Source organism: Peromyscus maniculatus, chromosome 15 (assembly GCF_049852395.1).
Source record: "Peromyscus maniculatus bairdii isolate BWxNUB_F1_BW_parent chromosome 15, HU_Pman_BW_mat_3.1, whole genome shotgun sequence".
Lineage (NCBI taxonomy): Eukaryota > Metazoa > Chordata > Mammalia > Rodentia > Cricetidae > Peromyscus > Peromyscus maniculatus.
Genome location: NC_134866.1, coordinates 28,351,075 through 28,377,848, shown reverse-complemented (window position 1 = coordinate 28,377,848; position 26,774 = coordinate 28,351,075). Strand labels below are relative to the sequence as shown.

General features: G+C 42.7%; 1 protein-coding gene and 1 long non-coding RNA gene across 9 annotated transcripts in view; one reads left to right on the top strand and one right to left on the bottom strand.

Annotated features, from left to right (window-relative positions):
• Window positions 1–2,929, bottom strand: part of Rai14 (retinoic acid induced 14) — a 165,499-nt gene extending 162,570 nt beyond the window's left edge. For 4 of the 6 annotated variants that reach the window (XM_076551749.1, XM_076551752.1, XM_076551753.1 and 1 more), the window contains exon 1: window positions 1,934–2,929. The gene's annotated coding sequence lies outside the window, so the exon portion shown is untranslated. The remainder of the gene's footprint in view (window positions 1–1,933) is intronic. The other 2 variants (XM_076551756.1, XM_042261415.2) reach the window with 2 other exon arrangements.
• On the top strand, window positions 2,172–26,774 carry LOC121822721 (uncharacterized). 3 transcript variants are annotated; one of them, XR_013044704.1, is made up of 5 exons: window positions 2,172–2,331; window positions 7,013–7,180; window positions 22,896–23,193; window positions 24,132–24,548; window positions 25,456–26,774. It is a non-coding gene; the product is annotated as an uncharacterized LOC121822721 (long non-coding RNA). The 3 variants fall into 3 exon arrangements; XR_013044702.1 differs by lacking the exon at window positions 25,456–26,774 and having other exon boundaries at window positions 24,132–25,207; XR_013044703.1 differs by lacking the exons at window positions 7,013–7,180; window positions 25,456–26,774 and having other exon boundaries at window positions 24,132–25,207.

Below are 26,774 nucleotides of genomic sequence, written 5' to 3'. Positions count from 1 at the left end.
TCTACCTCGGCACAAATGGCAAGGCTTGTTCTGACCATTCATTCCCAACAGTTGCAAATTCAGAGTACAGAGCCTCTATTTCTGCTGAAATTCTCTCCACGTCCGTATGGGTGACAGGGTTATCTTGAACTTTGGAAAAGCAGTCTCTAGGAAATCATATTCGGCAGTCAGAGATAAGACGCCATGAAGCAATAACAAGGATGGAGTGTGGAGCCAAGCTCTGTGATTTGAAATCCCAGAGCTGCCACTTGCTGGCTGTGAGACCCTGAGCGAGCCAAATGGTAGATCTGAGCCCTAGCTGTCCATCTCTGTCCTGGACCAAGAGGAGCATCTCATTGGGAGTTCTGTGAGCTCTAAATGTAAGCAAGGAAGTTGGCCAGGGTAGTTGGCCGGGGCAGTTGGCTGGGTGCCTGATCTGTGAAGAGCTTTTTGTATCAGCAAGAGCTCCAATTTATAACCAGTCATTAATGATACCACCTTTGATGAACCACTTCTATGAAGTGTTTTATTTTACTTATTTCCCTTTCTAAAACATGAGAGCATTACCAAACATGAAACACTGTGGTTGAAGGGCAATTTAGGAATTAAAAAAAAAAAGTTTAAACCTCATGATTCTAAACCTCCCTGTTTTATCTTTGGGTTTTGAAAACCACTGTTAAATCATTTGGTATTTTGGTTGTAGCATAATATGTAACATTAAAAAAACCAGAGTGTTTACCAGTTGAGGGATCTGGTTACATATTTACATGTGATGCACAGAAAGAAAACCTTTCTTCTTTTTAAAAGGTTTGGTTCTACTTGTAGTTGACAAGTCAATTTCCTTTTTGTGCTCAGATCCAAACAGTTCACATCCCTGCACAACCTTCTGGTTATTGGTGTCACTCTGGAAGTGGCATTTCCAGACCAAGAGCTTCACACAAAGTCCTCTGGCATGGTGAAGGGAGGGTGCTTCAGGTCCTTAAAACCCGTAATTTTAGCATGCTCATCAGATAATAAGGATAATAACAGAGTTGTAGAATTTCAGGACTAGGAGAACATCAGATCCATCTAATGTAACCCCTCATTTTACAGATGAGTAAGTCTCTCATCCTAGAACTACAGTTTGGTCCTAAAAAGTTTTCACGTTGATAATATCATTTGCCTCCCTAACTACCCTCTGAGGTGAGAGAGGGTAGGTGTTAATTACCTCTTCTTTGGGATTATATGGGACACTCCCATGCCCTAAAAGGAGTCAGCTGGTATTCATCCATGCTTCAGGTTACCTTGGGTACACCTTACTGAGAGTCATCTAGACCACAGGTCTGCCAGCTTTTATGTTTCTGGTTTTTAATCCTTTGGGTGCAAAATAAAAGCTACAGCCGGGCAATGGTGGCACATGCCTTTAATCCAAATACTCAGGAGGCAGAGCCAGGTAGATCTCTGTGAGTTCAAGGCCAGCCTGGTGTACAGAGTGAGATCCAGGACAGGCACTGAAACTACACAGAGAAACCCTGTCTGGAAAAAACAAACAAATAAATAAATGCTACAGTCCAATAAGATGCATAAGGTCCCACATCTCATCTTACTCCTTTCCTCTGCCTCATATTTCCTCACCGTGTCCACTTTTTCCTTTAGGAAAATCGGCGACTCTGTACCTGCAAGTTCCCATTGCTTGAAATGCTTTCCTAATCTTATGTTTTTAACCTTAGCCATTTCCTTTGAAGAATAAATTCCAGATACTCATCATTTCTCTTATGCCCCATCCTTCCTTTCTCAAGACCCAACTCTAGCCAGGAGTCCCAGGAAAAGCTTGTTTCAGCCATGCCTCTGATTCTCCATAACAAGGGGACCGATGGGAGGTGTGGGTGTAAGTAGAGCTAAGAGAGCATGCGGCTCCAGAGAAACCGGGAGAAGGCAATGTAGGAAGGCTTTGATCATTGTAACTGTACATTACCTGGCTCCAAACCTTAGCAAATCTCCGTGACAAAGCCCAGTATAATCCAGGAAAGTAGTATGCTCTTAAATTGGTTCTGAAAAAGCAAATAAAATTCTGATTTGTGGAATTTGCCAGTTTCTAAGTGTAAAAAATGCTCCCATGATGGGTGTACTTCAAGTGACTGTGATGTCACTAAATGCAGGCCATGTGTTGACATTCTTCTTTGTGAGTAGGTTTCCAGGCACTGGTTCTAGAACACCGCTGTCTTTGGTTGAAGCTAAAGTGAGTGGGGTTCTGTTCCTTGTTAATAGGTTTTCTGTATCGCGATAATAGGTTTCTCCTCCAAGGAAGTAAGCCGGATCAAGCCGAATTGAAAAAGTGAAAGAACAGGTTTATTTGAGCAAAGCAACTCCCGGGTGAGTTCTCCAGCCCCAGAGATCCAGGCAGGAGAAGTCACATGCCCGAACTAAAGCAGGGAGCTTATGTAGGCTGTAGACCAGGAGTGATGACCTGTCTTCCACAAGCTGGTTTTGTGCCCAAGAATGGTCAAAAGCTGAGAACTTTAGGTGCAGACTTGACTGCTGGCAACTTCAGAGAAGGCACTACTGCAGCCGCCAAGAGAAAGGAATGAGGCTTTCCAGACCAAACGGGAGTGAGCTGGAGGTTCCAGCCGAACACTCGTCACCACATACATCCATTAAGTTAAGGCACCATTGACGACCACCAGCAAAAAGAGAAAACCACCGTGCCTATTAACACCATGATATACAGACTTGTAACGACAATGCCATATCTACCAGGAAGCTGTAAACACCAACCTTGGCTAATCCCATACTTCCTGAATCTATTCCTCTGTTACTGTAAACTCGCCCCCAACCCACCCCGCGCCCCCTCTCTGTAATATTTTATGTGTGGTAGGCAATGATTATGATCGTGATTACTGTGGGTATCTTAGTAACTAAATGTAACACAGATTCACTGAGTTGTGGGTATCTCAAGTCCAATAAAAACACATTTTATAAAAACATGGAGAATCCAGGCCATTCCCTCTAATGGTAGGTAGATAGCTGTTTTCTTAATGTCCAGTGCAAATATTTTTACTCCATTCCTAAGCTTTCCTCTGTAGATAATAGCTTTTTGCTGTTGACACCAAAGCATAGGGAATTTTGTTTAAAACATTGCAAATGTCAATTAAATGCCGCATATGAAATGCTTGTCTTCCAATTAACCCTAATGAGCTGATGACAGGATACACAAGAGTGTTCCAGAACTGTTAATGACATCCTTTTTAGGGAAGCCACCTGACCCTGGACCCATCCAAAATCACCCTGGCTTCTAAGCTGAGTCCAACTTTTAGAGCTGTGACAGAGCGAAAAGAAAAGCCCATCTCAGACTCAGTGAACTGCAGGAGTCTTTGCTACAGAACAGAACTTGGCCAGATAGCTATCACCTCGTGGAAACCTCTTCTGACCTTCCTCCCCCTTTTCCTCTGAGCTGGGCTACATGCTCTTCCCTGTGTTCCTGTCCCATCCTGAGCGTGGGTGGCGTCCGGGTGTTTTGTGGAGGACTGTATGTGTGAGAATGAGTGTCTCTTGAGAGTCTCTAGAATGATACCATTTTGCTCCCTGAGTTCATCTGAGACTCTGCTTTGGAAATTTAGGAGCTAGTTAAATTGTCAGGAGAGCCTGAAATCACCATGGGCTTCCACTCTCCCCTCTTGGGCTCTTTTCTTCCTCTTTTCACAGGATTGCTTTGGGCAACAAGCCAACATCCTGAAGCTGTAGGTGGTCCATGAGCCCTGTGAGGCCAAGAGAGGAAGTCAAATTTCTGGTACCTGACACCAGCCACTGTGGTATCCGGAATGCTTATGCTTTCCTTAAATGAGAAAAATAGTCTCTTCCAGATTGTAGTTCTTACTGCTCTTTCTGGAGGTATCTTATTTCCATCTGTTTATTTTCAGAGCTTCAAAATAAATAAAAGTTACCTCTGACATTTTCTTTTCTCACAACATTCAAACCTCCACACAGGGCTCTCTGCCTTCTATGGTCTAAAATAGCAAAGTTGAAGAAGGAAATACCAGTTATTGTTATCAATTAAATAAACAGCATCAATTCAAGCAATTGCAATCAAGATTTCCTGGATTTGGAGTCTTGCGTGCTGGGATATCGGGAGCCGTATCAAAGGTTAAAAAGTGGTGTCTGGTCCAGTCGCTTGTGTCTATGCTCTGTGGTTCAGGTGGAGGCGGGTAGGGGGACCTCTCCCCTGCTTAGAAAGGCAAAAGCAAGCCTCGGTGACTCTCTGGTCCAGGAAGGCTTTGTGGCTAAGAAACCTCAAAAATGAAACAATTACAAACAAACATAGAGCAAACAAAGACTCGCTGGCCTTGTTGAACTGTTTTATACGAATCCTGACTACAAAAGGCAGGCAGGTTCCAGATTTTGTAAGAGATCAGTGACAAGCTGGAACGTTTCATTTCTGGTCTCAGTGAGAAGTTCAATTTGAAGAGTTATCCTCATATATGTGTGAAAAGCTGGCGAGCTCAGGCCCACCACCCTGGGAAGCTTTGAGGCTGCTGAACGTTCCTGGAGCTTTTGTGCTGATACAGTTTCATGACCGGGGAAAACTATTTCAGTCATTTCCTTAACTCTAATAGTTCCCATCCATAACTTCAAAAGGGATGGTAGCCAGAATGAAGAGGTTGCTCCTGCTTCTTTCTGAGCAATGCTTCTAGAAGTTTCAATAACTACATTCAGGGAAGGGCTAGTCCGCAGCCATCCTCACCGATTTAATGTGAAACTTCTTCTGTGTGACCACTTGTAAATGCTGGGGCATTTACAGATACAACGTGTATCTGTAAAAAGATACTGCTTTTCATAAGTTACTTTGTTGATGCAAGAAGAGTAACAATATGTGGGCTTGAAAGTGTAGATCCACAGGCCCCCAAAAGACTGGGTGTAGTGATATACTCCTACAATCCCAGCACTCCAGAAGTGGAGGCAGAAGGATCAGAAATTCAAGGTCGCCCACAACGACATATCAAGTTTTGAGACCAGCCTGGGATACACGAAAGTCTAGTTAGAATGACGGCTTCAGTATAGAGTGGATTCCCGGGGCTTTGTGGCTGTGCCTAAAGAATTCAATACTCCTCTTTCATTTTTTGCTTTGTCTATTTTAGGAAACTTTTAACCAGCCTCTGTTCCCCCTCTTCTCTGAGATCATCACCAAGCACAGCAGTCTTTGCACACCAAAAGTTAATTTTCAGACATTTCAATGGCTTACAGTTATGCTCAGAAATCAAACATGAATCCCTGGAAGATCTAGTCATTAACTACCCCTGCAATGTCATCGACCATCATCATCTCTTCCTTTCTCTCTGAGCCCCAGCTAGCAGCATGTCCTCCATCTTTTCTGAACATGCCAAGCACGACCCCTTCTCCCCATCAAAGCCTTGGGAACTTGCTGTTTTATCTGCTTAGATACCTGGCTCCTTCAATTTCATCCTTAGGTTCCCAGCTCCAGTGTTGCCTGCCTTCTTGACTAGTCCTTTCCAGACTACTCCATCGTATGTGACCAATGTCTGCTGATCACTCTACTACATTCTCTGGTCCCTGCCAATCGCTATTATTCTATTTGTTTGTTGGTTGCTTTTCCTTGTGTTTCTCTTCTGTGTCCCCCTCATAGAATGTAAGTGTGAGAGAATGGGGACTTGTGTTTTGGTCAGTCCCGTTTCAAAAGGGGACAGAATAGGAACTGAAAGAACATTGGTTGAACCATCAAATCTCTTCTATTATTTGCTGTTTTGTCTTTCACAGCTTGTTCCCTCACCTTCAGTATCCAATTCTGAATCCATGCCTTTTGAGACGTGTCCTCCCCTGCCCCATTTCAGGCTTCATTATATAAAATCTTCTTTTGCAAATGTGTTCCAGTTTCCTTGGGAGGAATGTGCTTTCGGTCGGGTCTGATACAGTGTGAGGATTTCCAAGTGCTAAATGGTAAATGGAAAACAGTGGAAAATCACATTGCCCTGGATGGTTGCCTTTCTCTAAGCCCAGCGTCTTCAGCCAAGTCACTAGAAGCAGGCACTGTTTCGGATCTCTCTTTTTCTTCACTTCTCTTGTGTCCTCCTCCTCCTTCTCTTCTTCTTCTCCTTCTTCTTTTTCTTCAGATAACTGACTCCAAGTTTAATATCCCTGTTTTGCCTTCTCTTTTAGTTCTTTGAAACAGGTTGTTAGGTAAACTTAGAATTTCAAAATATGTTCTTCTGATATTTCTAAAAAACACACAAAGTTCTAGAAATATGATTTGCTGTGAGGGAAACTTAAATTGCTTTTGCTCATCTGGTGTAGCTTCTTGTTTCTCTGCTTTCAGCAGGAGTATGTTTTTAATGGAGGGCTGAATGAACCAATTAATTTTTCTAAATGTCTTGTGAAATTTCCTCAGCTAGAAACAACACACATATACGTCTATTTTTGGCTCAAAATTCTTTCATACGATGCTATGTCAGCCACCAAATGTTAAGACTCCTTCCCTTCCGCATCAACACTATATACCTAGTGTTTAAACGTTACCAAACACATTTGAATTGTTGACCTCAGGCACAATTTGAGGCTGTGGAGTTTTCAGACAAGAAGGAATCTTCCGTTTTCAGAGAAGGAAGTCAGTTTGGAGAGCCTGGGTCCTAACCTGTGTCCTACTGGACCACATTTGGGTCTTAGAAGTGAAGACATTACTATATCATGGCTACACACACTTCCCTACTGAGGTCTAACCACGCATTACAACAGTCATTAAAAGGCTTAATTGTGGACATGCAATAGATTCTACAAGCTTATAGTGTACCGTTTTTGTTTAGAATAATGGTTTCTGAGTTTTTCTCCATAAAAAAAATCCTATTGTTCCCTTGTGGATTCCCTTAATCTAAGGGTTCATGAGCACTCAGTCCAATAACTTACATTTCACCGTGTACTTCATCAGCTCTGGCCAAAGAGGAGGCTCTTTGTTCTTCAGGTGACCTGGGTAGCCTCATGATGGGCAGATAGAGCTGTTCACGTTCCAGATTGCAAAATGTTAATAATAGCACTGAGCTCCCTCTTTTAGGATTTCCTCTGAGGATCTATAATGACCCAGGAATATATTCTACACAGACTTTGACAGAAGTTGGAAATGACAGTCATGAAAACTGGATAAAGTTTAAACAAAGCCATACTTCAAGGCCATGTCCAGAACTTGGTGTCACAATGTCCTTTGAAACACACATTACTTGAAGTAAGTGAGTTACAACTCCCAGCAGGAAATAGTTCTCCTAGTTTACTACCACGATCTTCCTAGAACTATTAGATTTGCCTAAATTCTAAGCTAAAAAAAAGACTTACCTTCAGCTGAATATTTTCCTTTTTTTTTTTTTTTTTTGTTAGAAACATTTTGTACTAATGTACTTTGTGAACTTACATACAGGAAAGAAAACGATTTCCTTCAAAACAACCACAGTGTATATTCAGTGACTGATCACTTCCTTGTGTTGCACATCCCAGTGACTATTACTTAGGGTCATAGCTAACTAATACTCACATGAAAAAGCTGGCGGCGGGGTGGGGGGGGGGGACACCCACAAAACCTTACAGGGTCCTTGATGCTTCTGTCCTGCTATCTCTGCTGACAATACAGAGCAATCGAGAGAGGGTTGTCCCGGACCACCCAGCATCAGTATAACAATGGACTCCAAATCTGCCGCAGGCCAGGTTTCCTTAGTCATTGCCCCTCTTTAGAGATCCTTTCCCACCTTTTCTGAGATGTTTAAGAGGCAGGAAGGGAAAGTGCTAATTACATGATCACTTGGGAGCTCTGATTGCCACCAAACTCCAGGTAACAGGTCTCTATTTGTTCTGTTAAGAAAGTGCCCGGTGAGATCCTTTCCTGCGATAAAGAGCTGCTAAACAATGGGAAGCTTGACTCCTTTATTTCAAAGGTGTCTGAAACCCACAGTCGGCTACTGCTACTCTGAGGAGAAAGGGCAGCTGGTTTAATAGCTGTGGGGTTTCTCCTCCTCCTTGTCTGGGTTATCCCCACACATCTCTCTCTCTCTCTCTCTCTCTCTCTCTCTCTCTCTCTCTCTCTCTCTCTCTCTCTCTCTCTCTCTCTCCCCCTTCCTTCCTCTCCTGCCTTCCTCTCCGACATAGAGAACCTGTGGAATAACGTGGTCGTCTTTACAACTCAGTAATACAGAATTTGCTCATGGGATGGTAGTGAGAGTTTTGTCGCTTGTGAAAACTGAAAGGAAAAACCATGATGGAAAGAGCACTGGATGGGGCCTTCCCAGAGGAGTCCGGAGGCCATCCATTAGAAGCAGGACTGTGCTAGCTGCTGCCTGAGAAATCAGACTTTGGTTACCTTTGACCAATTCGTTATTCTTTGACTGCGGCTTCGAGAACAGGTATTTCCAGTGTACCTGGAGACCCAAGTTGCCCATCAGGGATGTGTGGCTGCCGGCCTTTTGGTGTCTATACCTAGTCGACAGCATGACCCTGTTCTCTAACCGTAGTATCTCCAAGAAGGAGTCACTGCCTGGTAACAAAGCAGCCCCATGTGCCTAGCGGAAGTGCCCACCTTCCCCACCTTCCTTGGAACATGGATTTGGAGACATGTGAATCGCTTTCCTGAATTATAATCCCCAAGACCCTTAAACAAAGTCCTTTAACTTTCTCAATTTCTGATTATGGATCTCTCTCTCTCTCTCTCTCTCTCTCTCTCTCTCTCTCTCTCTCTCTCTCTCTCTCTCTCAAGGTCCAGAGCGAGTGGATTTGCTCACACTTTACAGTTCAAGTGACTTAGGGGACAGGTGCTTACTCGGATTCATGAGGGCAGCCCGTACAGTCACAAAGGGTACAAGGCTTGGGAAGGCTTGATGGACTGATATGCTGTCTTTGCTGTGTTGAAATTCTCAGTAAGTTTAAAGAAGAAATTTTTGCCTGGAGCAAACATTCTAGAGCTAGACCTGCTGGGTGTCTTAGGACATTAGACTTAGGGACTGGGAATTAACCTCAGAGCTCTGACCTGGCCTAACGGAGCTGCCAGAGTTGGCTCTCCTCCAAACGGCTAGGAATAGATGGGCTGACACAAGCTTACAGATTCAAGAGACTATGAAGCTGGGACCCCAGAGACTTGAAGGGTGATGGTGTCGGGGCCATGGAGGCCCCAGTGTACAGAAAGGACAGTGGTACTGTCCGTTTGATGGCAAAATGAGACAGAGTCCTGTTACCCTACCCCAAATTCCAGGGCGATATGGAATGTCCCCAGGAATGTAATCCTAATCTTTCATCTGAGATTCTTTCCCCACAAAGCCACTTAACCTACTTACTTAGCAGTGTACCGGCAGCAGCAGACGAGAAACAGGTTCTATATGCAGCAATCAAAATACAAGCTTTGGATTTTTTTGGTTTTCTCTCCCTGCTCCCATTATAAAAAACAGTCTTAGTCTACAGTTTTTAGCCTTTTTAATTATTATGCATTTATATTTAATTAAAAACTCAAGCTGGGCAGTGGTGGCACATGTCTTTAATCCCAGCACTCGGGAGGCAGAGGCAGGAGGATCTCTGTGAGTTCAAGGCCAGCCTGGTCTACAGAGCAAGTTCTAGGATATCCAGGATTACATAATGAAAGCCTGTCCTGAAAACCAACCAACCAAAACCAAACCAACCAAACAAACCATTCATATTTCATTACTGAAGAACAGAAAATTTAAAAATGTTATCCATCCATAGCCCAAGTCACCAGAGAAGATCATAATTAACATCATACTTGCATGCTCATGTTGCATGCTCACATGCACACACACACACTCCCCATAAAGGAAATAAAATGAGATAATATTCTCTCTTCTTATTTTAATTTATTCATCTGTTTTCTGACAGGCTAGCCTCACAGAGTTCTTCCTTGGCCTTCTGAGTGCAGAGATCATAGGCATGCCCTACCCTGCCTGGCTTTATTCTCTGTTGTATCATCTTGAGATGATCCTATCCACTGTGATTTACATTACCACATCACACAAAATATACCACACAGTTGTAATCAAATTTATAGTAGATTATCTAACCTTTGTGCTTTAATATTTAGGTTGATTCTCATCTCTAGCCCCCTGAAAAACAATGTTATGATAAATAGGCACAGGAATATACTTTTGCTTTCTTCTGTCCATGATAACGGCTTTTGAAATATTTTCTAGATGTGAGATTTTTTTAATTAAAAAAATTTAGACAGGGTCATATGTATCACAGCAGGTCTCAAACTTGAATTTCCCATCCTCTTGTCTCCATCTCTCAAGCAGCTTGTACAAGCATTGTCGGCTTATACCACCGCTCTTGGTTTGTGTGGTGCTGGGGATTGAACCCAGGGCTTCATGCATTGTAGCCAAACACTCACTGATGGAACTATGTCTGCAGCCCCAGAAGTAAGCTTTCTGACTTAAGGATCTGAACAAATTGAGAGATGCTGATCCAGTCACCTCCCAGAACTCTTGTTTTAAGTTCCATCCCCATCAGCAGGTTTCGGGGGTTGGGGAGCATCCTTAGAGTCCTATCCAGACTAAGCTTGTGGATGGGTGAGAGGTTGGAATCAATGCACACGTAAAGGTAGCTCTTGCCCAACTTCCATGGAATCTCCAGAAGTGCAAAGGGTCACTAGGATGAGGGTATAAATGATGTTTCTTTCTCATGATTTGGAGTCTAGGCAACCACTGTGAGACTGAAAATTACCCTACACAGATCACCACCAAGAGGTTGTCTAAACATTCTATTTGCCTATAATTGCATCCTATGGTTACATATAAGAGCAAGTTCACATGGTGCTGAATCAGGGTTTATAAGAATTACACTAAAACCACATCCTGTAATTTGAAAAAGCAAAACAAGGCCTCTTTTGGCTCCTTACTCAATGAGTTATATTTACCAGCTTGTATGTACTCTCTGCTTACAAGTCCCTTGAGACTTCCCATTCTTGTCACATAGACAAGCAGAGGCTGAATACTATGGCTGACTTAAAAAATGAGCTCTTAACCTTCAACTCCATTAATATATAAAAATCTCAGCTCAAATTTCATCTTCCTTCTCCCAAGCCTCAGAACCTTCAAGTCCATCTGAGTATCAGTTCTTTTCTTTGGGGAAATCCATTTGTAATCCTCCACAAAGCAGGCAGGCCTCTGTGTTTCTGGCCAAAATCAATAGAGAGAAAGAAAGGCACCCGAAATGCAGCTGGAATTTAGAGGCCCTGTCAACCACAGGAGTTTTTACATTTGTGTTTGCAGTTGGCAAAGAGCTGCATTGGACAATGGAAGTATTCCGTACAGAGCAACATCAAAGTCTTATTGAATTGTTGTAGCTCACAGGCAGGCTTCCTTGTAAGTGGATGTGTGACCTACAGCAACCTTTGCAGGTAGATTTCCCCTGTGGATGGTAGGTGATGTTCCAGGAACACATTCGAATGTCAAGAAGAGCTGTTCTCCAGTGAGCAGGCAGTCATGTTTGGTTGGGTTGGTGGTTTGTTTATTTTCCTACACAAAAATGCAATGGATTATACAATGTCTTCAGTGGGCAGCCTTAGAATTCCCATGGCACAATGGCTCATTCTTCTAAAAATGCATTAAAGATTGATGAGCCATCTATCATGCATAATAGTACATGCTATACTCATGTGCCTGTCCTTTCTTTTCTGTTCTCTCCCATGGGTCCCTGTTTTCTTTTTCAGCACCCTGACTATAAACTTTGCTGCTTGCATTTTTTTTGGGGGGGGGTTGTTGGTTTTTTTGTTGTTTTTGCAACAACTCAAACACATTTCCTTCCACATTTGTGATTTATGTTTAGCCTTTCCTCTATACCCCCCCCATCCAAGTCATATTTATTTTCATTTTCTTCCCAATAGTCTAATTTCCCTCCATGCCTGTCACATTCAATTGAGGTTTGGTGCATGATCAAGGTTTAAAAAAAAAAAAAAGGGCCTTTTCTTCTCCTGATTAAAGAGGGAACTGCTTTCTATCTGGTCTAATGGCTTATCCCAGAACACTGCCTATCTTGACAGGATTCCCAGCCTTTTCTTTCGAAAGGCTGCTTAACCAGCAGCTTTGTGTTCTGTCTGGAGCACATGCAGGACTTTCAGGCTTGGGGTTTGGTGCTCTGAGTTCTCAGTGTTTCTTTTGTGAATGTGATGGGGAAACTTTATCGCTGGCCTGGCCTCCTCCCTCACTGCTTCTGTTGCTTACAAATGTTTTGAACTGAAATCCACGTTCCTTATTCAAGGGGGAAATTGATAGCTCTCGGCTTGCTAATCAAGGCCTCAAAGATGTTAAATGTTATTAAGCTCAGACTCCAAAAGCCTCTCTCGCTAGCAGGGTATAAAGAATTGGAAAAAGGCGTCTAGTGCAGTGAGTGGTCGATTATAAGATGTGGCTTGCACAGGACGAGTTTATTCTGCTCAGATGTCATCAGCACTGTTCAGTATTATTCTGTTGGCTCATGCATGTGCACGGGAGGGAGGAAGGGAGGGAGGGAGGGAGGGAGGGAGGGTGTGCTGTTGGAGATTTTGCTCAAATCCGTTCTTGAGTGAGTGTGGGAGGGGATAATATAAGTTCTAAATTGTGGAGTATCTCCTGCTCTCCAATGAGTCATTTCCTCATTTTTCATTAATTGGCTTAGATCCAACTCTAGGAGAAACACTGTTTTAATGCATTTCTTCGCAACTGAGAAATTTCACATAAAATTTAATAAATGCAACCTGCCAATTTAAAAAAGAGAAAAAAATATCTTGCCACACGCTGTTAAATTAGGCTAAGGGTATATTTCCAATTTTGAAATCATCCTTGCTTTCTAAAGCATTCATATATAAGTTAAGTATAGTTGGAGATGTATGCTGCTTAGATATAAAGAATAATATTCTTCTATTTTTCCATCTTCTGTGGCTTCCTTAAATAATCCTTTCTTAGTGGTTGTCATTTTTGTGGCAGGATAGCTTGAAACCCAATCACAGCAAATGTTATGTGATAACGTGGTTCTCCTCTCCTAACGGTGAAAGTTGAAAAGACAGTAAGACAAGTGTGTAGCTGACTCAGTAATTGCCCAGTTCAGTCCTTGTTGAAATTATCCTGTAACCTAGAAATTAGAAGTTGAATAGCCTGTGAAATCATCCCAACTGAGCTATTTTAGGCTTAGCTAAGCATTTTGGGGCAGGGAGGGGAATGTTTTTCCAACTGGTTTTGTAATTATCAGGCATAAAATTGGTATGATTGATAATTGATCAAATTTCTACTTTACCAAGATGTAAACCTGCAGAACACGTCACTAGGAAAGCCCACCATGTCCTGAGATGAAGTAGCAACTTAGTGTGGAGGCTAAGTCATAAATCAGGAAGGTTAAGGACGTTATTTTCTATGTGTGATCTGGTCACCGTCTCATGGAGTAGCAAGGGTTTCTCATGAGAGTGACCCAGCCTAGACACGGCATTTGAGCTTCAGGAAAGAGGTCCACACATCCGGGGGAGCACAGTTGTCTCCCCCCACTCCCCACTCTCCTGAAAGTCTAGAATGAGGCAGGGAAGAGCTCCGGGCAAGGTGGATTGAGCAGAGCAGACAGTGCAGCGGGTTAAATAAGCATCAAGTCTGGAAATGAAGTTTGATGGTGGCCTTTCCTTCCCTGCAACATAATCCTCAGATCGCAATCTCTCAGCGTCGCAAAGATGGCGGGCCATCAACATTCAGGATTTGTTTCATCCCTGATCCATTGACTGTGCTGTTCCCTCGGTCTGTAATACCTTATTCCCTCATCCATGTGGAATAGTGGATCTGGCTTTCAAACCTCAGTTTTGTTTTTGTTATCTTCAGAACATTGTCACTGAACAGAGATGGAGTCTATAACTGCCCCACTACTTGCTACCTGCTTCCATTCTTCTTTTTATTCAAGGCACTGCTGGGTGCAAATTGACTTATTTTCTCTGTGTGCTCCTGCTGATGAACCACAAGCTCCCTGAGCATGAAGCTTGCCTTCATTTATATTTGTTTTTTTTTTTTTTTTATTTTGCCTCCCATAGAACCAAGCATGGTTTATAAGCTCATTGTAATTATACAGAGTGAGTTAATGAATGAGTAAGTGACTGAGTGAATGAATGAAGAGGTACATTTTTAGCACACTGAATCAGAAACAATACCTCCAGAGATGCTGCTGAGGGCATATTGTAAGACAGAGTAGATTAAATGTTATCTAAGAAAGTGCCATAAATCAAATCGTTTTCTCGGCTTTTAAGGGATCATAGACGCAGCACGAAGAAAAAAACTTTAGAAGTCGTCTAGCCCAAATCCCACTTCAAGTGCAAAGGTCTTTCTAGGGCTTTATTGACAAATGAGGGTCTGGCTTGCATCTGAATCCCCAAGAGCCAGAGGGAGAGAATCAACTCAATAGGGAGTCTCTTCTATCACCCCCAATACTGTCATAAATATACTTGACCTTTATCAAGTGTCTGGGATTCACTACATACTTTACTGTGTGTTTATTTTCATTTTTCATCCTCCTGTTGTATGACCTCTCATTCCAGACAGGGCACCAAAGACAGACCAGAGAAAGTATTCCACCCATGCTTAGCTGAGTGAGCCAATGGCTTTGCTGGAGTTATTTATAGGAATATGGATAAGGGGCTACTTACAGATGCATGATTGACTCAAAGGCAGCTGGATCACTGGAAAGCACACTCTAGCATGTATGAGGACTCATGAAAGCTGAATCCCTGGAGCTCCCTACCTAACTTTTAGGCAGCTCAGACTGCCAGTCTCCTCTCTCAGCAGTTGGTACCCTTATATCACATTGGGGAGGGCCTTTGGAATCTTGTAAGTTTCATGCGCTTCCTGAAGCTTGTAGTTTCGCTTACTTCAGAGTCTTCTAAACCTTCTTCTTTCCTCCAGGAGGAAATGTTTGCACTCAGAGGAAATAGCTTTGTGGTAGTTTGAATGTAATTGGCCCCCATAATCTCATAGGGAATGACACTATTAGGAGGTATGGCCTTGTTGGAGGAAGTGTGTCACTATGGGGCAGGATTTGAGGTTTCCTATGCTCAGGATACTGCCCAGTGTCTTAGTTGACTTCCTGTTGCCTTCTGATCAAGATGTAGGACTCTCAGCTTCAGCACCATGCCTGCTTGCATGCTGCCACGCTCCCTACCATGATATGGACTGAACCTCTGAAACTGTTAGCAAGTCACCCTCAACGAAATGCTTTCTTTACAAGAGTTGCCGTGGTTATGGTGTCTCTTCACAGAAATAAAAACCCTAACTAAGACAAGTTACCTAATTCTTACAAAGTTCTGGGAGATTGGGAGTTCCTATTACTATTTTGCAAAGGAGGAAACTGAGGCACAAAATGAATGGTTTGACAAATGCTAGAGCCAGTTCTCTAACCCAAGTATGTCTTGTTCACACTCCACTCTAGACACCAAAACTCTGCTCCATCACTTGAGCCCTAGTTTCCTCACTGTGGAGTCAGAGGTGTGATAGATTATAGGACTTCCAAGGTCTTCCTGCTCTGGGAGAAGCAAAGTTCAATAGTGAAGGCTGGAATTTAGGGTATGTTTGTCTCCCTTGCCCTCTGAGGTGTTCTCTGGAGAAGCATGAGCCCCGCATTTAAGTCTGTGAGGGAGAGAATTGGCTCAGCATCAGAGGCCTGAAGTAACAGATGCCAAAAGAAAATCATATTTGATTCAACAGTAATTTTCTAGCAAATTTAGCATAGTGTTTTTGCAGATTTAAGGAATCTCATAACTTTTACGAACAAATAACAGGTTTAGAACTTGGGAAACTTATAACCAAGAGAAATTTAAAGTTATTCCTGCATGTGGTTTGGAGTTAAGCTGAATTTCTTTTATTAGCTCATTTTTGTTGTACAAAGCAAAGGGGTATATATTTAGCCTTTTGAATTAGAGTGCTGCCTGGTAAGTACTTGGTTATGCCTCTCTAGACTCACATGTTAAAATTCTAACCCACAGTATCTTAAAAAGATGGTTATATTTGAAGATAATGCCTACAAAGAGGTAATTAAGATAAAGATAAAGTCATGTGACTCATCACTTGAGTCTCATGAGTGAGTTCTAATCTATTTTGACTTTTCTAATGAGAAGAAAAGGTTGGTGCATTTGTGCTAACACACACACACACACACACACACACAAAGTTGCATGTACACACAGCAGGAATCACATCTTCAAGAAACTAAGCTTGGGGATAGAGAGATAGCTTAGAGGTTAAGAGCACTGGCTGCTCTGCTGCTCTTCCAGAGGTCCTGAGTTCAATTCCCAACACCTACTTGATGGCTCACAACCATCTATAATGGGATTTGATGCCCACTTCTGACATGCATGTGTACATGTAGGCAGAGCACTCATACAGAAGAAGGAGGAGGAGGGAAAGAAGAGGAGGAGGAAGAGGAGGAGGAGGAGGAGGAGGAGGAGGAGGAGAGGAGGAGCTGGGAGAATAAATTTCTGTTGTTTAAGCTACCCAGTCCGTGATATTTGGCTATGGCAGCTCTAGCAAAGTGATCCACTGTCTTATCGTTGACCTTTGTGATGTTTAAGGCTACACAAGTCACTTCATTGTAGTTTTTTGTGCCTTTTGTTTTTCTTTGGTATCCCAGGCTGAATGAACTCTGATCCTCCTGCATCAGTTGCTTGAGTACTGGGATTACCATCCCCTGCATGATTCTAACAGTTGTTCACAATACACAAAGGTATTGAGGTAGTATTATTCCATTCTAAGTGAAAGCAAGCCCAAAGACACCTGATCTTGAAGGCCAGCATGCCACAGAGGACCATGGAGTGTCACAAACATAGTGAGAAGCAGGTCATCTTAGAAACAAGAGGAAGCAGGAAATGTTGGAAGAGAGAATTTTCATTTAGCTCTTAGACCAGGGTAGGACTTTAGTTTCTTCTCTTCTAACCCTCACATAATTGGGCCTGAGGATGGAGCCCTCTAAGGATACAGTTTGTGGCCAAGGGACAGAGTGAAACTAACAGTTCAATGCATGGATTTAGACAACAACCATGACCTCAGCTAACCAATCAAGTTTATTAACAACAGATGAGCAAATAAATTTTGCCTAGCTTCAAGGAATGAGAATTTATAATGCCCTATGTAGTACTTAGAGTAGGAAAGCATGAGACCTACCTAGTTGCGTGTGTTTCCTGCTATTAATTTAGGTTATCCAAGCTCCAACTTCAAATCAAGGAGTTGGGCAGCCATTGGGCAAAGAGGGATAAACTAGCAAAATATAAGTAGCACATAATATTAAATAGCTCAGGCTTGGTTCTGAACTACGAACTAAGAAATGTTTCTGATTAAGAGTTATTTTTCTTGACCCAATTTTTTTATTTTTATTTTATTTTTTTTTTTTGAGAAATCAGTGGTCAGGTCAACTATGGCCACATCATTTCTAGTTTTCAAAGCTTATATTCAAATAGCTGCTTTTTGGTCTTCTTGCCTCCAAGATCTTCCATTCTGGCCTATTTTACATCATATTGAAACTAAGATTATAAACTTTCATTCTCTCCTCCCCAACCCCAAAACATTTGTTTGGCTTTGAAACTACAATAGTTTAGTGCTTGACAAACCTCTATTTCTGTATTGTTCCTCTGAAAAGAGGTTTGTCTGGTGGGGGCAGGGAGGAGCCCAGAAGCCAGTTTACTCTATGCCAGACTACTCTGTCAATGTACTAGACAGATTTTTTTTTTTTGTGGGAATTGGAATTAAAAGTACAAACTAAGGTTTTTGAGGAAGCCATACATATCTATGTCTTAGAGCCTAAAGACTGAAGCTGACTAGAGGACCGAGATTCTGGAAGAGGGGATATTAACACTAAGAATCCGTTATCTAGCAGTATCTTTAGTCTCCTTTAATAGACATTCACAATCAGCCTCTGCATCTGACCTAACATCCACTGGACTTGTAGATAAAAGCTGGAATGAGTGACTAAACTTCATGAGTTTCTAACCTCAAGCTGAGGATGTGTGACTCCAACGTGAGACATTTCCTCTGAGTATTGCAGCCCATGCATGTGATGTCCTTGCCGATGTAAACTAGTGTGCTGCTTTAGGTCCATGACTGTGGAAGTTCATGAAAGTGGATCATAGCATTGGTGGTGACCTGAATCCAGATTCCTGGGATATGGGCACTCATGCTTAGCTTAGAATATGCTATTCCCTTTAAGGCGGAGTTGTTGTTTTATGCTGATAGAAGCCAAAGCGCAGGTAGCTTCTGCTTTTTGTTTGAACTGAAGAAAGGGGTGTATGAATTGAGGGGTGGGTTGTTTTGTGGAATTACATACTCGATAAAATCTGTTGTACAGAGAGGCAAGGATGAGATGGGGGCAGAGAAGCTTCGATGAGAAAGCACATGGCTGGTCAGGAAGGGAGGGATCGAGACCAGGGAAGCTTTTCATTCCTTGGTCCAGGTCTTGAGATGACAATCCTTCCCTGCAGGGCCTCAGATCTCTGCGGTTTTTTTTTTTTTTTTTTTTTTTTTTTTTTTTTTTTTTGATTTTTCGAGACAGGGTTTCTCTGTGTAGCTTTGCGCCTTTCCTGGAACTCACTTTGGAGACCAGGCTGGCCTTGAACTCACAGAGATCCGCCTGCCTCTGCCTCCCGAGTGCTGGGCGGTGGTGGCGCACACCTTTGATCTCTGCGTTTTTAAGTGACCTCACTCCCTTTGGCTTATCAGAGTGTAATGGTTTTGAAACTTTGTCCAAAGTTGTCTAGGCAATGTAAAAGGACACATATGCCCTTGATGTAGCCTATAAGACAGACTCCAAAGAGGGTATCATAGATTGTTCATCCTCTTCCCTCTGTTGGCTTAGGGGGACATCACTACTCCAGCCTGCTTTCTGTTCTCCTTACCCTTTACACCTTTCCGACTCTTGCCTTATTAACATTTCTTTTACCTAAAATCCTCTTCCTTCTTGACTTAATAGGATGCCACATGCTTTTAAAGATCTATTTGAGTTTGTTCTGGGTCAGTGGTTCTCAACCTTCCTAATGCTATGACCCTCAGTACAGTTCCTCATGTTGTGGTAACTTCCCCCCCCCACACACACACCCATAAAATTATTTTCACTGCTACTTCATAACTGTAATTTTGCTACTGTTATGAATTGTAATATGAATATCTGTGTTTCTGATAGTCTTAGGCAACCATTGTGAAGGGGGTCGTTCAACCCTAAGGGGTCACAACCCACAATTTGAGAACCACTGTTCTAGGTAAAAGCTCCTACAGACTTTTCAACACAACACAACTTCACTTTTTTTTTTTTTTTTTTTTTTTTTTTTTTTTTTTTTTTTTTGAGACAGGGTTTCTCTGTGTAGCTTTGCGCCTTTCCTGAGACTCACTTTGGAGACCAGGCTGGCCTCGAACTCACAGAGATCCACCTGGCTCTGCCTCCCAAGTGCTGGGATTAAAGGCGTGTGCCACCACCTCCCGGCTACAACTTCACTTCTTTAAACTTCCATTGTTCTGTTTCTTTCACAATTCTCTAAAATGTAACAATTGCTATGGTTGTTGTGGGGTGGGGGAGAAGTTCCTTTCAGAATATCTAGAAGCTAAAAGCTCTCACACCCTGCAGTTCAGATATAATTTAGAAAAACCAAGATATATATCACAGGATGTCAACAAAGGAAGGTGGCTCCAAAATATATAGAAATATTAGCATGATTGAAACATAAAATCTATTAGAAAATACAACATGTGAATATTCATATGATATTACTATTCAGTTGAATCTACAACATCTCCATTGAATGTGATGACAATACCAAATAGAGAGGCAATCAGAATGAGAAAGTTGGAAAACAGAAAAGAGTCTGAAGATGGATACCATTGGAAAGGAAGTTGGTGAGAGAGAGTAGATGGGAAGGGGATGGCATGCTGGCCAGTCCTTCCAAAGAAACTGAGTATTAGCTTGGACTCTTACAGGATCTCTGTTCTTTGGAAGGAAAAGGAGAAACTGTACAGATGAAGTATGTTAAAAACAAAACAACAACAACAAAAACCCCACTGAGATGACATGGGCAAGTACCTCCCACAGCAACAGAGACTTGGTATCCATGGCCTCTGACACAGGGTGGAACACTCTAGTCTTTATGTGGAACACTCTAGTCTTTGAGAAGTATGAACCTATAGTAACAAATTAATATTTTTAAATTACAGACAAATGAATCATAATAGACATGTCCACTCACCAACACCCACTCAATAAATTTGTACAGCACTCCCTATTATCACGATTCATTAGCATATGAGGTAGCCACACCCACCTTGCATTGTAGATTATAGAAACCCAAGACTAAAGTCAGAGAATTCTAACACTAATCATCACTTGGCCATTAACTTGGTTGATGAGTCTGCCTTTGACTTGCCATTGACCTTTGGTTCATGAGAGCACCCCACCCTGTCTGTCTCTGGGATTTCCCAAGGCTATGCCCTGTGACCTGTGCTAGCTTGGGTCATTTTGTTCCCTCCTACCATCTATACCCCAAAGTTATGTTAAGCAAAGTCATGAGTTTGCTTATCCTCTGCCTACCCTGTAGACAGAACACTCTGAAGGATTTCAAGTGCAGAACATAGCACATTCTGTGTCTATTTCCTTTCCTCAAACCTTTTCAGTTTTATGAAAACATCAAAATCAACATGAATGGGAAGCTACATGTGGTGGCACACACCTTTAATCCCAGCACTTAGAAGGCTGAAGCAGGCAGATCTCTGTGAGTTCAAGGCCAGCCTGGTCTATATAGAGTAGGGTCTCAAAAACAAACAAAAGCAAGGTGAAGGAGAAAAGGCAGTGCCTATCAGTTTTAGCTCAGCTTGCTGGAACTTACAAAGATGACCCCATTTCCCTTGCTTTGGGTTCCAGCCTAAATTCCTAAGGAGTCCAACTCTGAGTCAAGTATTTGACCAAAAGCAGTTGGCCAAACCACCCTGGGGTCCTATAATCGACAAACACTAGCCTCTCGACTTTTACAACTATTTGTACAAATCGCTACCTTCACTACCTCCTTCTCTGCCTCCGTATCTGCCCTACTTTTCTTTCTTCACTGAGGCTTAGAAATATCTTAGTTTTCATAATGGTGAGCTTATTGGCTTCTCTTGTGTGTGTGTGTGTGTGTGTGTGTGTGTGTGTGTGTGTGTGTGTGTCTGTAAAGGTGAGTAAGAGAAGCCCCCTGATTTAATGATTCACACAAAGAAACTAGGCTCCTAAATTCGTCATCAAAGAAACTAGGCTCCTAAATTCTCCCTCAGTTACTCACATTTAATTTCAGAGAAACACAGGAGATTCCCGGGGGGATATGTACCTTTCCTCTCTCACTGAGAAACAAGGAGACATGGCTTGATGCTGTTCCTTCCTGCTGCCTGGGAGACACCTTATTACTAGTCTAAAATCAGGCTGTGAGGGAAGCAGTTCTGCCTTCCTTTATCCTTGGCCGACTCTTTTTTCTCCTTAAATGGCCAAATCTATGTAATCTGTGCTGTTTTCTCTCTTTCCACACGTTATGCTCAAAGCACCCCATGGGTGTAAGACTCCACTCGGAAGGGGTGGGTGCTTTGCATTTTCCAGAGTACAGACCTGGGGAGCTGGAAAACCGAAGCATTGCTCTTCAAACCAGATGAAAATTGGCGTGCTGTTCCTTGACTTTGAAATCCAAATTGGAGGATTTTCGTTGCTTGTTCCCCCAGTTGAATTTGTGTGATTCACCGTCCAAATCCAAGTCACAGTTCTGTGATGAAATATGAAACTCATTTTTTCCCCAAGACTCAGATACCACAGATTTGACTGAACAGTTCACAGCAAGGTCAACTCCAATCCTGTCACATGCTGATCAGCTCATCTGGGAGCTGCAAAGCAGGACATTTGGGTTCAAAGAGTTATTGGCACAGCTCCCCACACATAGGAGCCGTCACCAGATAATTGTTAGCTGAATAATAGAGTTGCAACGCTGCATGCTGTCTTTTAGCAGCCTCGTTGTCTTCACATAATGATGATGAATCTCAACGATATAAGAAGAAATGGTCTGTTTACAGAGCAGCATCAGTAATTTGGGAAATAAACTGAAGACTTGCTGCTGGACAGGCTCTATATATCATTTGTGGAGCTCAGTACAGACTGGACTGTCAGACTTCTGTGTTCAAAACTCTGAAAATTTTGAGATGGTTAACTAAAGAACATTAAACCCAGGGGTAGTGGTGGTTGTTAAGCATCATTAGTCTCCATGCGGCAGGCTGTGGCTCCTGTCAATGTAAAAATCACAGTTCTCACTTGAAAGTGACTAAGTGATAGTTTATTCTGCAGCCATGTTGAGTGACGGTGGCCCAGGAACACAGATTTAGGTTACCCTAAATTTCACATTTTGGAAACAGCTTTATTAAATTTCTGTAGTTTTACAGAACAAAGTAAATCATAAATCAAGGCAGTTTAAAATACCTTGGTGGGCACATGAGAGATGGGGTTACAGCAAGATGGGGGAAGATTTCCTCCAGGCCACAGATGTCTGATGACATTCGTAGCCTTTGGATTGGTGAAAGCTAAATTAATAGATTCTAAAAGGTTTTTTTTTTTTAATCTATTAGTCACAGGATGCTGGCTCTGGCACAGAGGTGGGCAGGGAATGGTTGCTCCAGAGGGCTAGAATTAGCCCAAGATAAGGAAACTAGCCTTTGGTACCGCAACATTCCAACATCTCCATAGAACTGCAGCCCTGACCAATCAGACATAACTTCTTTTTGGGAGTTTCCATTTACGGTCTCCATTTGAGTCACATGGGTGAGAGGCTGTCATGTGGTATGCGTTGACCCTGTCCTTGTAGTATGCAACATGCTCTGTCATTCTCACACTGACCATAGGAATGTCCAGCATCTGTTTGTTTTCCACACTGTCCTGACCCCTGTCCCTTGCCTGTCTACTTGCTTCATCTCATTTGGTAGGTGCTCAGCGTGCTTGTGGACAGCAGAGGACACCAAAAGGAAGAACTATCAGAGGTGGAGAGCACATCTTCACAGGGCAAAGAGGGGAAAAGCAAAGGAGCCCACCGCTCTCTGAGAAAGCCAAGTTCAGAACAGTAGAGGACGAAGCTGTTGCTCCAGCAAAGCGTTCTGGCATGCCCAGTGATGAGACTCTAGAACACAGTCCAGCAAGTACCAGAGTCAGTGCCACCCACCAGTCCTAGAGAAATGGCTGATGACCCTTCAAATGGCATTGCCTGGAAGGTACAGCTAGGAACAGGTAAGATCATGGGACTCGGGATGGCAATATTGTGCAAGATCTTATCCATCGCTATCCCATATTTTTTAATGGGGATGAGCTCACAAGAAAGGAGAGATGGAGATGAACTTGGAGCCCGTGTACATTTTCAGGTACTGAGGAGATATGGCAGGAAAGCTGCTCTCCATATACAAAGACAAAGTCAAATATCTCAAGTTGTCTGGGATCTTACAGAAAAGACTTCAGACAGTGCCAGTTTCTCAAAGCTCAAAGCAAATCATTTTCCATAGAGAGAAAGCCTGTCAATTCTGAGCAATGTTTTCACATATGTTAACATGCTGTCTTTTATAACTCTTCCCCACTGACTGACTTAATGTAGGTAATAATTAACAGGAGATGAGAGCTTATTAAGTCCCTGGGAGTATCCTATTTGCTTCCCATGTGTTCATCTGCTCAGTTTCCACTGTGCATGTATGCAACTTTGGGAACTCTTCCGTGCGTGGTGGAAAGCATGGGTGCCGAGGATTGACAGCCAGGGCTCCAAGGATTGACAGTCACAATTTTAGTGAGATAACTTTGAGAGGCTTGGAAAGGATCAGGAGAGTCTCCAAGGAACACAGTGTATCTGGAACTAGTTGGAACTGAAAACTCTTAGCACCTCAGGTCTGAAAGGGCCAGAGGAGAGAATGGGGTCATTAGAAGCAAGTGTCATTCTTAGCCATGACACTGAGGCTACTTAGACTGTAGCCACAAACAATGAAGGCCTTATAACACTCTTGGAGTACAGGAGTGGGTAAGGCCTAGCCACTTCTACCCTATTCCTTCTGCCTTTGGATCTCCCGCCAGGGTTTCCTGGTCCAAGGATCCAAGGCTCTGAGGTCTGAGTCAACTTCCAACACATGTAAGGTAACCAGAAAAGTAGGAAAAAAACTTGAATAATCACTATCTCTATTTTACAGGTGCTGAAATGGCAGCCTGGAGAGGCCAGATAACATGTCCCAAACCATACAACTAATGTTGCAAAGCCAGGATTCAAGCTTGGAACATCGCATTGCAGAATGGAAGACAACACTGTGTCCTAAAGCATGTCCTCCAGTGGATTAGCAGCATGGCATGTGACAGTGAACTCTCTGCTACCCAATGGCCATTGTCTGGAGCACCGTAATTAGACGCAGCCAGCCTGAAGAAGCAAAACTGAATTTTACGAACAAGACTTATTAGAAATGTGCTTTGTTGGATTACCTTCACGATGAAGGATAATTGGGACCAGGATTGCAGAACATTGCCTGGGGGAGTTCGTTTTTTAAGAAAGGAAATGGGGGGAGGGGTAGAATTAGCTGCATTCATTCCACAGCAATGAACTCTTCTGAGACAAGGTCAGGAGATGTGGAAGCTTGCTTTCTTAAACAGTGTCCACATTCTTCTCAAGTTTGTATCCCTTTCAGCTTGTTTAAGTCCTGTGTAGCAGCTACACACCGAGCCCCATCTGGGAGGTCGGTGTTGTGTTGGATGCTGGTGACCCAGCTGTGGCAGCTCTGCTCTCGGGCACTAGGACCCTTGTATCAGGAGGCAGACGAAAACAAATAATAAGTAAATCCACAAGAGTGCTATAATAGATGAGAAAGAAGTACTGAAGAGTGAGGGGACAGAAAGCCACAGGAGAGGGCCAGAGACACTATTTTATATAGAATTACCAAGAAAGCAGTCTCTGACAGAGAGACATTTTGAGCCCATAACTGAAGGAGATACCTGTTCTGTAGATAGCACAAAAATGAACTTGAACCCAGTTCATGGATGAGAATTTTAGACCTGGAAGGGTCTATAATGAAGGGAGGCCCAGGAAGTAGTCTTTTATTCAGAACCATATTATGAATATGTTATATATTATCAATACAGCTTGATTGAAAATGTTAAATAAGTACTCTCCTGTAATTCAACAAATACTGTGTCACTATTATGTGCCACCAGCCTAGGCTCATGCTTTCTGCATTGCGTCCTATGGTTTCATGATTCACAATATATTTCAAGCTAACAAGTTTCTACTGTGACTTTATATTTTGGTTAGCCTGAGGTATGGTTTCCCTTTCTGTGGTATGTTAATATGGTAAATGATGAACCAAATCTTAGTGGTTGTGGTTACAGTTGTTTGTGACATTACCAACCACTCTATCCCTATCTCTTCTTTTAACTGATGACTTCCTCCTCCTCCTTCTTGTTAGAAATTATTCTGCTGGTCCGTGTTTACTTGTTAAATTATACTCTGTTTGCTCTTTCATGTGACAGAAAAATTCTTGTTCTAGTGTTGGAGGTTGGGCAAGAGAAGAAGATTGGGCATGAAAGGAACCAGAATATTCAAATTCAAATCAGAGGGCAAAGTTGGCGTCTCCAGAGAGAACTGGCAACAGAAGGTGACACAAGAGATGTCCAGGCATCACACCAAGCACAGGGTGTATACATAAGAACAGAGTCTGCTACCAGAGTGAGGAGACGGCCATTTGAACAGAGACGCGGATACCGACTGAAGGCGAAGAGACAAGAGGTTTGCGAGGCTAGGTAGGGTGAGGGACCAGAACGGCAGCAAGGAGTGAGTGGGGTCTGGGATGGTTCACTTTGAGTGCAAGCCTGACTGGGCTAAGTGCTAGTCAGCTGGAAAGCACTGTTTCCGGATGTCTCTGCAAGAGTGTTTCCAAAAGAAGACGGTGCTGCATCCATCAGGCTTCATAAAGGAGATTGTCCTTGACCACGTGGGTGGGAATTGTCTTTGAATACAGAAACCCAAACAGAACACGGATATAAAGGAAGGGTCAGTCTGTCCTCCCTTCTTGAGCTAGATCAGCCATGTTTGTCTTCGTGGGACATCAGAGCCCCTGGTTTTGATCCTTGGGGCTCCAACATTTACACCCCACTCCCTGGTTCTCCCTAGTCTTTCTTCCAGTTTTGTGCTGAACTATATCACTGGCCCTCCAGTTGTAAATCCTGCAGAGGGAATTTTAATACTACTTTGTGTAAGTTTATAATTGTTACCCAGACACTAAGGTCCATGCCTATCAATATTAGTCACTCAGGAGACTGAAGTAGAAGGATCACTTGAGCCTAGGAGTTTACAACCAGTCTAAGCAATAGAAAAATATCACTTCAAAATTCAATCTAATTTAATTGAAAAACAAAAAATATTGTCAATCCTGTAAGAGTTGGAATGGAAGCCTTGGAATGTTGTCTTTAGAGAAGCATATCCATAGAGTTGTCTGTGGCAATATAAGAACTAGAGTTCTCTAAAGAAAGAAGTGTGTGAGTGTGTGTGTGTGTGTGTGTGTGTGTGTGTGTGTGTGTGTGTGTGTGAGAGAGAGAGAGAGAGAGGGGGGGGGTATAAAAGGAAATTGGTGATGAGAATCAGCTCACACAGCATGAGGCTAAGAAATCTCACAATATGTTGATCCCACCCATAATAACATTACACTGGATAGAATGTTTCCAACATGTGTTTTTTTGTTTGGTGGGGGCACATTTAGATTATACATGCTGTTTGAAACCTGGGACTTATACAGGGACACTTGGCTCAATCTGGGAGGAGGGGACTGGACCTGCCTGGACTGAGTCTATCA